General features: G+C 40.7%; 1 protein-coding gene and 1 long non-coding RNA gene across 5 annotated transcripts in view; both read right to left on the bottom strand.

The window, feature by feature from the left end:
* Positions 1-13,415, bottom strand: part of CRB1 (crumbs cell polarity complex component 1) — a 160,214-nt gene that overhangs the window by 19,493 nt on the left and 127,306 nt on the right. The gene's annotated exons all lie outside the window — the stretch shown is intronic.
* Positions 10,551-13,194, bottom strand: LOC125432940. Its single transcript, XR_007244569.1, has 2 exons — positions 12,245-13,194; positions 10,551-11,760 (listed from the first exon to the last, which is right to left on the bottom strand). It is a non-coding gene; the product is annotated as an uncharacterized LOC125432940 (long non-coding RNA).

Here is a 13,415-nt window from a genome sequence, read left to right as displayed (position 1 = left end):
ACTTCAGGAGTGGGTCCATACCCGGCCTGAAGCCAGCTATATCACCTGGATCACTTTAAGCTCAAGCACAGATTGACCATTCTGGTATCTGCATCATTCCAATAAAGCACATCTGTCTGGGCAATGGAATCCAATTAATGCCTCATTGACAAAAAGTTTTTTAAAGAAGTTAAGGGAACTGTTGGCCCAGATAGTTGAGGTCCTTGCTAATACTCTTTTTATGAAATGGAGCACAAAGAGAGATGATTTTGAAACTCCAAAACATTGATTTTTAAAGAGTGACAACAGACAGATTGAGCAAAATGGTTGCAAACTATTTATTTGGAACTGGGATTCTGAAAAGTCATAATGATCTATTATGATTAACTTCAACTGATTAGCATATCTAGGGGGAGAGAGGGTCTTTAGCCCCAGGCACCTCTTCTGGGGGGCTCATTTTGTGGCTACACTTAGCACCCCCAAACTACACCATGTGGAGATTGTGAATGGGGGCAAGTCCTGCACACCAGTTGGGGTGGGCACAACTGTGGGGGGAGGTCATAGCATCCAAGCTTGTCGTGGGTGCCGATTTAGGTAGATATGTCCCTGTTGTAAGCCACCTTGAGTCTCCTTACAGGAGACAAAAGCAAGGTATAAAGCCAAACTCTTTTTTGCATTAAACTACATTGCTGCAGTTCTGTGTGTTTGTGTGAGACCTCATTCAAGATTAACTAGGAAACTTGGTGTAAAATGCAGTGGGAAACCTTTTGCTGGCAATTGGAAGCCAGATGCATATGATTTCTGTATTATAAGTGCACTGGCCACCTATTCGTTTCTGGTTGCAATTAAGGTTGCAGGTTTTAACCTTTAACATTGCTCTCAGCATGGGACCCATATAGATGAAGGGCTGTCTGTCCCTGTATAGACCAGCTTGTCAGCTTGGATCTGCATGTCACTGAGGCATTTCTTTTTGGCAATAGGCACATTTGGTCAGTATAAGGTGAACAGCCTTTTTCACACTTGTCCCATCTGCTTGGAATTGGTCTCTAGATAGGCTATGGGGGAGGGGCACAACCTCACTGTCAGAAGATTCAGTAAAGTGGCTGTCTTCCAGTGAACTTTTAGTACCTGCTTCTTGGGGCCAATTCACACCAACATGTGACTGCCATGGATCAGACACATACTGTGACTTTCATGCTTTCCAAGTTGTGTGGACCAAATTTGGATTGTGACCATGGAGTATAGGAAAATAGGGGTGTTAAATATCTTCCCTGGCCCTAGCAAATCTCTATGTGGCCTGTGACCTAATGTATGCTTTCTGATGGCTGCACATAAGTTTTGAAAAACAGGGCTTAATAGCAGCAACATTTCAGGTCACAAAAAAGGATGTGTGTGTGTGGGGTTGAAGTTCCCACTGCTTGTTCACCATAGTCATGGTCTGAACTGGATCTGCATGTGCATGAAAAACCTAGAATCGTCTGATTCAAAATCCTTGTGGACCTTTTGTGAGCTAGTCTGTTCCTCTGAATTGCTTCTTCTCTTCCTCAAGAGAGAATCCTGTTTTTATTTTTCAGTGATTCTTTTGGGAGTGGACATTTCAATATTTTTAAAAGGAAGAAACTGATGTGTATCTGGAGAACTTCAAACCCTAGGTCACTAATATTGCTATAGAAAACGCTCTTTGGATAACTTGCAAACACTGGCTCTTTGAAGCTATAAGTCTGGTACTTCTGTTTGCCTAAAGGACAGAAACACACCTTCCAATGTTCAGCAGGTATTGAGTCATGTTTGTGTGTTGGTCACATCTAGTCCTCACAGCCTATTCCTTGGTGGTCTCCCATCCAAATACTTACCAGGGCTGACCCTGCTTAGCTTCTGAGACCTGATAAACCTGTAAAGTCGTACTATGAGGGATAGATTAGAAAAAAAAACCACGCAGAATAGCAGCCATGGCTTTCACACATGCATGCTCTCACACATCTTTCTCCATCCTTGCTGTGTAACTGTGTAACTTCACTCAGCAATTGTTTACACAGACAATTGAATTGGTCTCAAATCATACAAATCAATAATAAATAAATGCTGTCTTTGTGTAAATTGTTGTTCATCTTCCAATGCCAGCTACTATGAACTGGCAATGTCTTTGTGCACGTACCTTTTGCAAAAGGCTATTTGTTTGCAAGCCATTCATGGCTGTTTGGCACAAACCAAGCAGACTGCCTGATCACTCACATCTGGTCACTACCTTCGAACACAGTAGGTTTGACTGCTGAATGCATCTGTGGCAAAATCTGCAGCCTTTGTTCATAAGACTGAGCTTTAAATTAGTCAGTAAAACTTTCGTGGAGTTGGTCTTACAACTCAAAGATATTTATCATGTGCTATTTTCCATATTTTGCCAGATTAATTGCAACAAAAGGACTCCTTTAGCCCCTGATTTCTTTAAATGTAGAGACATACATGCTTAATCTAACGGCAGGCATCCTCATACTGAGCATTATTCAGGATCTCCTTGATAATTTTTGACAAGTTCAAGCATGAGACTTGGATCCCAGCCTGAGATCACATTCATAAAGTAAGTATGTAAAGTGTGTGTTTGTGTTTGTAGTTGTTAGTGCTGTGTCGTATACCTCTGTAGCTCCCCAGTGAATCAGCCTTTTGAATGTAAATAAAGCTTAGAAGATTCCCCACTGGTTCCTCCTGATGCCTGAACTTGCTTACTCCACTGGGAACGTGGCATGAAGGCAGAGGGGGCAAAATGAAACCTGAGAGACTTGATTTCAGCTAAAATATTCCAAGTCATTGAAATGATCTATCCCTATCCTTCTCATTACCTGTAATTGCCCCCAAACCAACAGAGTCCTGTTTCTTTTCAACTACACTCTTTCAGTTTTTCCTCATGAGCAGGAAAGATGTCATACCCGCTTTCCCATCAGAGTTGTTTTGATGGTGTCATGTGGATTTTGTTTCTTAGAAGGAGGATGATTAAACGCATATACAGACAAGGGTCTTTGCGAGAGGAAAATTAGCCAGCTATACTACATATGAAACCAAATGAAGGTTAAGCCTACAACATTTGTGATTTTGTGTTTTCATGGAACCTTTTCCATTATGCTATAAAATGCTGTCCCTTATCTTTGCCATTGCACCTGTGAATACTCTTTAAGCTTTTAAAAACTAGATCTATGCAGAAAAGTGGGGGTTCAGAAGTGAAGTATAGAAAATTTGAGATTTGGGGGAGGCCTTCTGATCTTTACCCATGTGTGACACTATCAACATTTTGTGATTACTGTTCCTTTGACTTTGTAGCGCTCACACATAAATCAGCATCAACGTCATAGGCAAAACACCAACAATGATGTCAATGGACTTGGAATGAAGCAATTCTGCATAAGATGACATTGTATAATACCTAAATGTTCCACATAGTTTGAAAAAATATTTTAATACAAAAAATAAGGTGTGGATAGACTGAAACAAAGCTATGATTGCTTCCTTAAGACTGAGCTGAGCTTTGAGCAGGTGACCTTATGGCTCTAACAGTATACTAAACTATTCTGCATCAGTAAAACAATTGGGTATAATTTTCCAGTAATCCAAGATCATTAAATTGGAACAGCCCAATCCTCCATGTGGGTCTCAGATAGGATCGGGGGCCCTTCCCTGTTTCCCGCATTGCACAGGGCTTGGAAAACAAGGGCGGGAGAGAACAGCCCTCTCCTGCCCACCCTCTTCCCCCACCATGTAGAGCCCATTTTATTTCATTTTAAAATGGGCTTTACTGCTATTAGAGGATATAAAAGACTTGGGAAAGATCTAATAGGGGATTCAGGCAGTGTGTGGGGTGGGGGAGGATTGAGATGTTAAGAATGTATGTCTCTGCTTGCATCTGAGAAATATTGGAGGGAGTGATAACATTAAATCTCTACTGTTTTTTGAACACTGCTAATTGTGGCTCAATGGTGGAGTATCTGTTTGGCAAGCAGAAGGTACCCAGTATTTCCAGCAAAAAGAGTTAGATAGTAGATGATGTGAAAAACCTCTACCTGAAATCCTGGCAAACTACTGCCAATCTGAGTAAACTGATCTTGATGCATCAGTGGTCTGATTCTGTAAACTGCAACTTCATTTGTTCATTTTTGTAAATCTGATATTAACAAGTTATGCTGATGTGGCATTTTTACTTGCCCTTTTGACTTGCATTTACTGTTCATGCTGAATATTCAACAGTTTTTCTTTGGTAGCATCAACCTTTGGCTTTTTAAAAAGGTTTATGACCTTTGTTTAACCTCATTATCTTTGTGTAGTTTTTTGGCACATCTTTTCTGCAAAATTTTTCTTACACTTCTAAATATAGAAGGAATATTAATTACAACAAATGAGCAATAAATACCCTTTAAAGGATATTTTGAAGAAATTATTCCATTTGGGTAAGTATTACACCAGAATGTTTACTCGGTGATTTTCAAAATACTTTTGGGGGTGTGGTTGCTCAGGTGTTGTTTCTATAACTAAAGATAAAGCCATTGTTTCTAATTTTGTTCATTCAACAAGTGTATGCCAAATCACACTCTTTTGTTTGGTTATGATCTCCCAGTTTGTAGAATTCAAAGTTGGCTTCCAGTGATTACTTGAGTGAGAAGCAGCAGCAATACTTCATTATTTGGTAACTGGTAAGAGCAGATTGATGTGGTTATAGATTAACAAATGAGTATTATAGTATTTGCCCTGACCTGGATAGATCAGGCTAGCCTGATTTTGTCAGTCAAACCAGGGACGTAGGTATAGATTTTTTATGGGGGGGTTTGGGGGGTTGGGCCATGCCCCCACCAGCCCCTGGGGGCATGTCCACGCCTCCCCAAGCCCCACCCCAACCTCGGTTCTTATAAAAGCAGCTCTCCAAGGCCAGGGATGGCAGACTTCTGCCCCCCACCAGCTGGGCTCCCACCCAGCAGCTGGTAGTCCCTTCTGCCTTCCCCTCCGGGCAGAAGCATAGCTAGGGAAAATGGAGCCTGGTGCAAAATATTTGCCCCCCCCCCCATGGTCAGCCACTGTGATGCTGGAATCCACCCCCAAACAGCATCATTTTCAATGGTGTTTAAACTAGGGAGCCCAGATTCTTCTTTTAAATCCACCTTAAAAGGAGAATCTGGGGTTCCCAGTAAAAACAACATTGAAAGTGATGCTGTTCTGGGGTGGATTATCCCCCATCCTGAAACAGCATCATTTTCAATATTTAAACTGGGGACCTCAGATTCTCCCTTTAAATCCATGCCAAAGGGGGTGGATTTAAAAGGAGAATCTGGGGAAATTTGAGGGGTGCCTGCTGTCAGGAGTGCACTTGTTAAGTTAGCAGCACCAAACTTTCAGGGTATCTTTAGGAGACTCCCTTGATGATACCACCCAGGTTTGGTGAAGTTTGGTTCAGGGGGTCCAAAGTTATGGACCCTCAAAAGTGTAGCCCCCATCTCCTATTAGCTCCCATTGGAAACAATGGGGGATGGGGGCGCTCCCTTTGGAAGTCCATAAATTTGGAAAAAAAACCCTTACCTATGTCCTTGAGTCAAACCAAGAAGGGTCAACTATGGCAAGTATTTTGATGGAAGATCTCCAAGGAATAGAAGGCTGACCGGGATGGCTCACTACATGGTGGCTGGGAAACTGCAGACATGGGTGTGGAGAGGGCCAGGCCAGGGAGGCCAGTGGGTGGGAAGCCACCACTGAACCACTGTCCCGGGTAACTGTCCTGGGTGGTAACTATCCCAGGTAACTATCCTGGCACCATCTCCTGCCCCCTACTGGCAGTTCTCCTGCTCACTTTCATGTTCACCTTCATGCTGGCTGGTGGGCTGGCTGGGAACTGCCCTCGGACCTCATAGTTGGGTTGGTGGGGCCATGGTTGGAGTCTGGAGACCAGGGCCTTGGCCTTGGCCAGGAGCAGCTGAGTTGGTGGGGAGGTGGATGTTGGGCTGCAGGGAAGCCTGGGCAGGGGAAAGGGGCAGCTTTTGGGGAACCTGGTGGAAAAGCATGGGGCCAACTTTGGTTTGGGTGCAGGGAAGTTTGGGGGGAGGGCCGTTTGTTTTTGCCTCAAGCAGCAGAGCGGCGGTGTGGAGTTCAGGGGGAGGTGGAGTGGGGCCCCGGCTTGGGTTCAGTTTGGGGTGTGGGAAGGGGAAAGCACTAGCTTTTGGCAGGCCCTGTGTGAGAGCGTGGGTGCTGTCCTGGCTTTGTTTCTGGGGGTAGGGGGATGGTGGAGGAGTGGGAACCTTGAGGGTGGTGGTAGGGTGGGTAGGTTTGGGAGCAGTCGGGCAGGGCACGGGCCTATAAGCGCACAGGATGCACCAGGATTAGGCAGGTATACGTCCTGCACTGTGATTGGCTAAGGGTTTATCGTGCTTATTCTCACTTTAGTCACAACATGATTTTCTGTACCATTCTCCATTTTGACTCCAATATTGATTATAAAAGTAATTCCTGGCTGAACAGAGGTGAAGCAAAGCCCCTCAAGTAAATGAGGCTCTTTTCCATTTTTTTAGTCAATTCAGCCTCAGCTTTATGAAAGCAGCTCCAGTGTGTATACAACTATATACAACTATATAACTAATAGAGTTAGCCAATGCTAAAAGCTGAGCATCCTGGGACCAGGAGCAATAAGAAAGCTCTGATTCTCAACCCCAAACATGTGATTTTGTCTCACACATGCACAGGGCAACCCATTGCTGTCTCCCTTTCCATAATATCAGCTGCATAACACCTTATTCTCTTTCAGTAACTTCAAAAAGGTTAATTACTGAGATTTTGGAACATGAAATAAATCTGAATTTTTTAAAAAATCATCTGGCTAAATAAAGTACAGTTCAGTAATCATTCAACTGGTGTTCCCAGAGCTAAACTGAAGTAGGAATGCTGAGGCATAACAGCAAATTGGCACCCACATGTGACGATGTTTCAGAAGCACTGATATCCTGTGGGTTGTGTGCCTATATACCAGTCGTCACATTAAGTGCACATATATCTTTCTTGCAAGAAAAGAGTGTCCTATTTTGTTCCATGTTGACAATCTGTTATAATCATTATGGATTTTTTTAAAAAAAGATAAAATGAAGCAGAGAAAGGATTTTGAGAAATATTGTTAAATTTGAGGATATTGTTAAAGTAACTACAGGATGTGTACTCCCATTGTAGGTATGTAAAATATGAGGTTAATCAGCAAGAATGGTAGTTGAAAACTAACTGGCCTGTCACTACTAGAATTCAGCTGACATCTGAGAGTAGAGCCAGCTCAGTTTCAAATGACAGCTTGATTAGTAAGGTACGGAACTTTTCTTGTATAGACAATTGAAACATATTAAAATAGATACAGAGAAGAACTTGGGTTATGATAGATGGCTAATAATAGAACAGTAAATATGGGACTGAATGTGTCATTCTGAAAGAATACTGATTCCATAGGTGCTGCAATGCTAGTCTGCTGCAGCAATATTGAAGAGGAGTCCAGTAGCCCCTTTAAAGGCTAACAACATGTTTTTTATAAGAGTTTACGCTGGAATAAATTGTGTTAGCCTTGAAGATGCTACTGGACTCCTGCTTAATTGTATTAAGGAATGAAATACCGGTAACTTAGATCTGTTGTATATAATTCAGAGACAGCTTCAATTTAAAATATAAAGGAACCACCTTCTGCCCTACAAAAAAGACAATTATAGCAATTGCTTTTACAATTCATTAGGTGTTTTTTTTACAACTTGTTTGGCAACTGAATCTTCTTTGGTAACTGAATCTTGCTTCTTCCTTCTGTAAAATAGTGCCTCTAGAGTCCAGACTAAAGCAAAAACTAGCAAATAAATGTTTGTGAGCAAAGAGTTGGCCATCCACAAAGTCCAAATGCATATTTCAGTAAGATTCCAGTTATTTCAGAATACCACAACAGTTACCACTGCACTGTTGGAATAGGACAAGAGAACATGTTGTTGTATCTGGTTTTCCCCATCTAGCTCAATGGGCTGAGGGAGCTGTTTTTGCTTTTTATTCTTGAGATAGAAAACTTTCAGGGATGTCTATAGGATCAAAGATAAAAAATGAATAAGAACGGTGGAAGGAGAGGATGAGCACATAGAAGGAAAGGTACTTATTCAGCCCTTGATGCCTTTTTAGTCAGTATGATAATTACTCAGGAATAATTGCATAAGGATGACTATGCAAATGTAGAATAAATAATTCATGAGGCAGCAGGCATTTATTATCGTAATTTAAGTGTCATTAGGACATGTTCATGTAACTAACACTTATGGTTAATGAATATATTAAATAATTTCCAAGAGGCAAATTCAGTGAGAATCCTAAACTCCTGCATTTTATGGAAGCCTGGTATAGCTTTAAATTGATCTCAACCCAATGTTTATAGATATCTGGCATGCTTATTCTTTTCCTCTTTAATAAATTAATACCAGCCAGCAGACATTATAGCAAATGTGGCATTTTATTTATGATTAATTCTGTCATGATATTGCAGGGCAAGGATAAATAATAATATTTTTAATTTGTGCCTTGTCCCATTTCTGCTTGCTACACATTTTAAGCGGGTATGTTTCTTTGTTAAATGATATATCAGGCAGTCACTGGATATATTAATTGGTATATCAGGCAGTCATTAAATGGTATATCTGGCAGTCACTGGGTAGCTCAGGCATAAGAGTGGTAGGATACCACCTCTCCAAATTGTATGGGATGCTGTACTCTCCCAAGTAGTGTGATGTTGGCTGTGGATTCCATTCTGAGAGAACCTTAGCAGCCATAACTTAAGAATATCTTGTGACTATGAGAAATGAATGATAGTTTCCCCCCTTTTTTAGTTAAAGGTGTTGATTGAATTAATATTAGTGCAAAATAATCAGTTTAAAAAAAAAGTTGCTTGGTCTGATCTTATTTTTTATGGTCTAACCAGATATTGTCCATACACTTTCAGCATATATCAGCAGTGATATAGTGGGTTCGAACTAATGTATTCATAATTTTGGGTGTGGTGTGGACCTGAACGTGTGTCTTGCTTGTGGCTATTAATTTTGTGCCTGAGAGGATAACAATGGATAATTTTTTTAAAAGTTAATTAAAAATTGGATGTTTTTGCTTTGCAAATTTCTTCTAAATAAAACTTTTTTAAAAAATAACCTAGTTTAAAATGAAATTGGAAGAAAATGCAAATGTGTAGTCTTTGAAAACTTAATTTTGGCCCTGTTATGAATTTAACAAAAACTGGAGTGGGAATGGGCAGGGCAGTTATATGACAAATAGTTAGATTAAAGCAGAAAAGAACAAAGGGAAGAAACACTTTCTTATGTTTTTTTCCAGCCAGCGACTATAGTGAGACTTTGGCCATTTCCACACAGATCCCCCCAAACATTTGCAAAACATTTGTAAAATGTTTTCTATCCCCCCACATTTGTCAGTACTCACCCCATTAAAATGATTCCTGGCTGCCATTTTGTGGTTGTTTCATGATTTTTTAAAAACATATGTAGATCTGATGCTATGAAGCATCAAAAACTCATGCTGTGCTATGATGCCTTCAATGACACTATGGATGATCTCCAGTAGCGTAATGAGGGAGGGGCACAAGGGGGTTGGAGCTCCAGGTGCTACTTGGGTAGGTCACGTGGAGTTCGGGGGCAGAGGTGCAGTTGCATGCGGAACCAACCAGTGTCTATCTGGTCTTGGAGTTCAAGAGTGGAGCAGGCTTGTTCAATGCTGGACCTGGCCAAGTCGAGCCCAGCATCAAACAGACCTGCCCCGCTTCCAAAATCCACATGGTTTTTTCCTGAATTGAGGAAGAGCTTCTGAAAGTATTTTGCTCTTTCATGTGTGTGTGTTTGGAGGGATAGTTTCTGTCAGTCCCTTCTTCTTTAATGTGATCCCCTGCACAGCATTCAGCTATGTGCCCGATGGACCCCTAATTCTCAAGAATAGCTTTGAGAGAGGGGCATATGAGGCTGCAAGGTAAAGGGGAGAAAGGCATTCTGGGAACTAGTTCTGTGCACAACTCATTTGATTCAGTGAAATGTGAACTTCACATGCCTGTGGTTTGGGATAAATAAATTGTTTACTCCTCGGACACAAGTTAAGCCTGCCATTGTTGTGGAGTTAGGAAGGTTGCTGATTCAGAAAAGTCATTGACTAAGGGGCATGTTTTGTTTATGCATTCTCCTTCCAGCATGGGGAAAACTGGGAAAGGGGAGAGAGAAATTAAAATTTAAGGAGAGAAATCCCAAGTGATTTTTGTTTCTGATGACATTTGGTGAAATCAAAATAGCAGGCACAAAATGTATTCTGGAATTAGAAATGAAGGGTTTCTATCCTGAGGGAGAGAAAATGATACTCTGTTTCTTGGAAGACACCTGTCTCGAGAGATGTTTAAGCAGTCACATACCTCAGGGGCTGGGTATAATACTATGCAGAAAGACTGAGCTTTAGCTTTCTAGGTAAGAATTTTCTGAAGTGTAAACATTTATAAATCATGACATGCTTAAAACAAATGAGAATGTAGACATTAGTATGAACAAAAATATGAAAAGAGATGCAAAGAGGCAAAGGCAGAAGATTTATTGCAAATGTAAAGGTAGGAAAGCTAGAAACAGGCATACACACACAATGAAGGTTGAAGAGAATAGCATGCATGTACTTGAGAGGAACATACAGCATTTCTGAGTACAGTTTGTTCTTGATGGCAAAGAGAAAAAAACATTCGGACACAATCATACTGAATATGAGTAGAAAAAATCCTATGTAAATGCTCTTTGATAGTAACTAGTGACCCTGATAGAGATAGAATGTATATACAGTTTCACTCAAACATGAGGTGCCTTAGATTTGACCAAGTACACTGAGCAGGGAAAAAACTCTATCAACTCTTTCTGTGCTATGCAGAGTTTGTGTTCCATCTATTTTTCATCATGTGCAATAGCAGTGGAGCATGTAAGGAAATACTTTTGAGAGTTATACTTCTCTTCCCTATTTCATGGATCATTATGCCAACTTGAAATGTATCTAATTTGTATAATTGACTCTCATCCATGTTGTTGTTTTTTAAAGGCCCAATGGATAATGGTGTATTTTTATGTTATGTCACTAACGCATCAAATGATCCTTTAAGATAGTCCAGGATTATCAACACATGCCAGATGGGGCTGAGAGACAATTTCTTAATTAACAGCATGCAGGTTATCCATGGTTGAGTTGCATTTGATCCTTCAAGATCTTCAGGCTCAGAACCCTTAATCTGGACTATGAACCTTCATGGTAATCTCTCCATCTGAAAGATAACCTGCATCTCTATGACACCACATGCTCTATGAGATCAGATGCTTTCATCCTCACAGGAGGGGTGGACAGATTTCCTCATTGCATTACTGTGTTTTTTGGGAAGTCACTCTGCATTATGGTCCAGTAATGACTAAAAATATGCATGTGCAGTTCCCACCCCTCATTTTTCCAGTGTAAAAGTTCACACTGCAAAATGCAGTTTGTTACTGAGATACATGTGTCACAGCATGTTAATAAAATGTCACGAAAGCTATGAATACAATCATGTAAAGCATACTTTTTTGGAATGTTTAGCAGCCTGCATGAGCAAGGTATGTTTCTCCAGCTTTGTCCTTTTTCTTCCTGCTCTAGCAAAATAACTAGATTATATCTGGGACTAGCTGGCAGGACCAAGCCATTCTTGTTCTGTCACCCTTCACCAAAGAATAAGAATAAGAAGAATTTGGATTTATATCCCACCTTTCTCTTCTGTAAGGAGACTCAAGGCAGCTTACAAATTCCTTTCTCTTCCTTTCCCCACAACAGGCATCTTGTAAGATGGGTCTGAGGTGGGTCTGAGAGAGTTCTGAACGAACTGTGTCTAGCTCAAGGTCATCCAGCAGGAATGTGGGAGTGGGGAAACAAATCTGGTTCACCAGATAAGAGTCTGTCACTCATGTGGAGGAGTGGGGAATCAAACCCAGTTCTCCAGGTTAGAATCCACACACTCTTAACCACTACACTATGCTGGCTCTCACTGGCTGTTGATTAGTTTCTAGGTCCAGTTCAAGGTGTTGGTACTTACCTCTAAAGTCCTCTCTTTTGGCAACTTTATTCTTCCCACCAGCATGTACTGTTGGTATCCCATATTTCCAATGCATATTTAGCAACTGTCTGGGCTTGAGCCTTTTCAGTGTTACTACCCCATGTCTATGAAACAGCCTCCTATAAGAGGTAGAGGGGGGATTCTTACCTTCCTGACTTTCTAGTTGAGTTGCAAAACTTAGCTATTCTAGAGATCTTTTGGAGGAGGAGAAGAGTTTGGATTTATACCTTGCTTTTTCTCCTGTAAGCAGTCTCAAATTACAAACTCCTCTCTGTCTCTCCACAGCAGTCTGGGCCAGGGCAGAGGGAAGAATATCTGCTGTGGGTGCATTAAAAGTTTCTAAACTGGTTTTTAATGTTCTAGATTTCGTGTTTTTTTTAAAAAAATTGTTCTATAAAATTGTTTTTATTTTATTCAAATTTTTGAAATGTCCATTTTTATTTAAAATATTTGTATTTAGCCTTTCAACTCAATCCAGATCTTCAAGGCAGTGAACAATTAAAAATATTAAAGAGCAACTTTAAAAATAGCCCGTACACACATAACAATAATTTAAAACATAAATAGGAAGGAGGGTTGGTAAGGAATGCTAAAGCAAACAAAAAGGTTGTCAGCTACTGGTGGAAGATAGTGATGGGACAGGGTGAGGGGAGAGAGACAAACCCATCTCTATTGTTATGTTGCTATTACTCTTCTTGGGTCATAGTTAAGATGTTCAGAAAAAAGGTAGCATGTAAAAAAATTTAAAATTAATTTTTAAAAAAGATTTAATGCTTTAAAAATGTTTTTAAAAATTAATTTAAAATTTTATATTACCTGATGAAACATTTTTTGCTCTGAGATACAATTGGGGGCACACATCGCTTTCAAAATGAAATGGTTTACTTCTGTGGTATGCAAGAGCTAGGCCGATTACGGACAAGGTTTTTGCCACATGGTGGAGGCAAATGTCTGTTGTGGCTAGATTACTTGTGTGGATGTATATCCTCTTGCCCCGCTTTCATGTTCCACTCTTTCTGTGGTAAGCAAAACCACTTATAGCATGAATTTAAGTTGCTTTGCCACCAGAACAGGACAGATTTGCCAGTGGGCACAACCTTGCCTCTGACCTCTTCCCTCCACCCATGGCCAGCCTGCCTAGTCTCAACCCTCCCCCCCACTCCCTTGTGCTGCTTTGCACTCTTCCCCTTTGCCTCCTCCCTGTTGCCAACTACTTCCTGCGTCTTGTCCTGCCATATCATTTCTATCGCCCATGGCCTCCCTGCTTCTGTGTATCTTTAAATCTTTAGATTATTTTAAAAATAAATAACCATATTGA

This window comes from Sphaerodactylus townsendi, linkage group LG05 (genome assembly GCF_021028975.2).
Source record: "Sphaerodactylus townsendi isolate TG3544 linkage group LG05, MPM_Stown_v2.3, whole genome shotgun sequence".
In the NCBI taxonomy this organism is placed as follows: domain Eukaryota; kingdom Metazoa; phylum Chordata; class Lepidosauria; order Squamata; family Sphaerodactylidae; genus Sphaerodactylus; species Sphaerodactylus townsendi.
The sequence above is the reverse complement of the archived record's forward strand: the minus strand, read 5'-3'. Positions and strand labels throughout refer to the sequence as shown.